The sequence below is a fragment of the Protopterus annectens genome, chromosome 1.part1, assembly GCF_019279795.1.
Source record: "Protopterus annectens isolate FY-2018-M chromosome 1.part1, PAN1.0, whole genome shotgun sequence".
In the NCBI taxonomy this organism is placed as follows: domain Eukaryota; kingdom Metazoa; phylum Chordata; order Ceratodontiformes; family Protopteridae; genus Protopterus; species Protopterus annectens.
In genome coordinates, this window is record NC_056726.1 from 1243482540 (window position 1) to 1243486356 (window position 3817).

Here is a 3817-nt window from a genome sequence, read left to right on the forward strand (position 1 = left end):
ATCCAACAATCTGATCTCCCTTGAAGAACTCATTTTTATGCAGGTACACTGCCCAAATTGGACAGAGCATTCGGCATTCCCAAAATACACAAAAACGTGACAGACCCGCCATTCAGACTCATCACTTCTGGCAAAAAGACTAAAACTGAATATATTTCAGAATACCTTGATGGAGTCTTCAACCCTTTGGTACAAGGCTCCCTTTTCTACACACAGGATTCTTGGGACTTCCTCAATGATCTGTACCGCAACAAGGGTAACTTCACAGGCTGTACCCTAGTAACTAGACATAGTCACACTGTACTCGAATATTCCTCACCTTGAGAGAATCAAGGCCGTTGAGCTCTTTCTGCTCAAACATGTTAAGTACAGTACCATGAGAACGGAGACTTTAATGGGTCTGATGACAGCGGTACTCAAAAACAACTTTTTCAGTTTTCATGAAGACACTTTTCAACAAATTAAGGGAGTCAACAAAGGCTCAAAGATGGCCCCGGTATTTGCAAATCTGGTATTGTGCATGTGGGAAATGGAAACGCTGGTCAAACTGGAAGGATACAAACGTCCTACTATACTGACGATTTATTGACAATATAGTTTTTATTTGGAAGGGAGCAGTCCCTGGAGTCCAGTCTTTTATTATAGATATTTGTGATAGCATTCCCTACCTACAATTCGTGGTGTCAAGATGTGGTGACAGCATCAACTTCTTAGACACACGGATCACCATCAACGCCACCACCGGCTTGAATCCACTGTGCACAGGAAAGATACCTACAGGAATAACTTCCCTGTGTTTAGCAGCCAGCACCCATTTTTCATGAAGAAAAACGTTGTGAGAGGACAATTCATTCGACTATCTAGGCTGGTATCCAATGAGACTATGTTCCACAAAGAATGCCAGTTCCTGTCGGAACTATTTGTTAGCAGAGGTTATCCAGAAAACCTGGTCACCAAAATCAAAAATGAGATCGCTGAGCTCAGGACAACCAGGTTCAGGCCCATTCTTAAGCATGGATTTACTCCCAAACAATGATCTGAAGCTGCTGACAGTGGCGTAGACAGGCTCAGCAGCTACCCAGTCCCCATCAGCAGGGACATGAATGCAATTAAGGGCATTCTTAGAGCCAACTGGAACATCATCAGGGCAGACAGAGGCCTCAGAAAAACACTAGGCGATGGCCCCACCTTCTCCTACAAAAGGACCAGAACTCTGAGGAGTATCTTCGAAAGGAATGACTATAACCCTCGACCCAGCGGTGAGCCACCTCAGATCGGCATGTTTTCTTGTTGGCGATGTGTAGTTTGTCCACATATTCTGACCAGCGCTAACTACCGCTTCCCTCATAACAGGATCCAAATATCCCACAAAAGGCATTTTGACTACCATGCTGACTTTGTGGTTTACTCAGCGGTTTGTATCTCCTGCGACAGCTTCTGTGTAGGAAAAACAATCAAGAGATTGTCTGACAGGGCAAAGGAACACCTTGCTGCTATTAGAAATAAAGACAGCAGTAATGCGCTGGGATGACACAGTCAAACTTTCCCTAACTTCAACAAATTCTGTTTCTTTGTTCTAGAGCAAATAGACCAGTTTTTTTGTGATAGGGAGACCTTGTTCGAACTTAAGGAACTGAGGTGGCAGATTTCACTGAATGCTGAAACCAAACCAGGGCTCAACGAGAATGTTAATTTCAAATGTGCGCTTAAATGGTGCAATTGAGTACGAAACCACTTGTGGTGGAAGGCTGAAGTCAGTAGGCACCATTGGCCCAACCTTCTCTAATTGACCTATCACTGGACAACCAACTACAACAGCGGGTTGGTCACATCTCCAGCTGCCCTAAGTCAGTTATTGGCTATTATCAGCTGGCGGGTCATTGGAGCACTCCTCCCAGCCCTCTCTTCCCATTGGTTCTTCCCAGCTCATACTACATTGGCGGGCCAGAGGTCATCATGGAGAACTCATTGGTGCACCTCTCGTCGAGGTGTAGCCAACGAGTGTTGCCCAAAAATATCTTTCCAGTTGGAGGACAACTGCCCTGTGAGTGGTACAACCATGCTCCTTATTGGAGCCCATACAGTTGCTGAACCAGTAGGGTGTATGTTCCTTCTTTGTACCGCTTTGTCTCAGCGTAGTTACTCTGACTCTGTATTGAGGGCATGGGGCGATGAGCTTGGGGTGATGAGCTGTTATTTTTCCTACACAAGGTTAACTGGAACAAACCCCTCTTAGCTTAGTGTTGGATGAGCCAATCATGCTCTCGTTGTGTCAGCTCCTGCAATGGTTAATCTGCTTGAACATTGCCCAGCGATTGTTTTTTTTTCTGTTCACTGAATTCGACACAGTGCAACCCCCTCATATTGGTTCTTCAACAGACTCGGACCATAGATACTCGCAGACACCATCTGCTTCGACGGTTATCGAACACTAACTGACACACTATTCAGTTTAGTATTTTTGAGTTCAAGAACAATTAATGTTTGTTGTGAAATGTGTTCTTGACACTGCCTGAGACCGTTTGTTGATGTACTGATCTTTTTGAATTGGTTGATTAGCATAAATCCCCATAGTAGTATGAGGACTGCGTTTTTCTGTACTTTTGCTTGGCCAGCAAACACAGTTAGTTCTTTTCTATATTTGTAACATGTGTGTTTTGAAATGTGTTTTTGATGCAATCAGGGTTGTTAGATTAAAGTGCAGATCTTTTTAATTGGTTGAATTGAAGTGTACATTGGCTGGACCAGTAAGGTTTTTTCTTACTTTTTTGCCGCCGAGTCTCAGCGTAGTTGCTCCGGCTCTGTATAGTGAGCACTAGGCGATGGGCTTGAGATGAGGTACTATGTTTTTTCCTACCACAATGCAATGTTGATTGGAACAAACCCCTCTTTTCTATGGGTCGGATGAGCCAATCAGGCTCTCGTTGTGCTAGCTCCTTCATTGCTGAATCTTCTTGAACATTGCCCAGCGATTGTTTTTTTCCTTTTGCAGGATACGAGACTATTCAAAATGACGCAACCCCCTAGTATTGGTTCTTCAACAAACTCAGACCATGGAAACGACAGTTGTCGAGTACCAATGGACACACTAGTTGGTTCAGAATTTTTGAGTTCAAAAACAATAAATGTTTGTAGTGGAATGTGTTCTTAACACTACCTGTGACAGATTATTGATGTACTGATCTTTTTGAATTAGTTCATTAACATAAAGAGAACGTATGATCTCCATAGTAGTATGATGACCACGTTATCCTGTACGTTGGCTAAGCCAGCAAACACAGTTTATTCTTTTACTATACAATGTGTGTTATAAAATGTGTGTTTCGAAATGAGTATTTGACACAATCTGAGACATAAGTTTGAAGTACAGATCTTTTTTGATTTAGTAGATTAGAGTATCGAGAGCAACTAATTCTCATAGTAGTAAGGGGACCGTGTGGTTCTGTTCCTTCTCTTAGCCAGCATGCACAGCATCTCCATTTAAGTATGCAGTTTAAATCTTTTTGTTAACCAGCAACCTTGAAGAGTAGGTATAATTCCTAACTGATGCCTACAGCTTTGATAAGTTATTAGCGGCTCTATAGATGCGTACAAACAGCTAGTTTGACTGAATTAGTTTGACCTCTGACTTTCACTTCTCCGAAGTGACCCATACTTGGCTCTGCACACGCAGTTTATTTTTGTAAATTGTAACTATGTGAGGCAGCCTACAACTAAAGCGATACGTTCAATGCAGGTTAGCTAGCAGTCACTATTAGACCGCTATTGGTCTAAGTTGTCACACCCAGCGTGTGGACTGGTCCTTTCTTGATCTTGT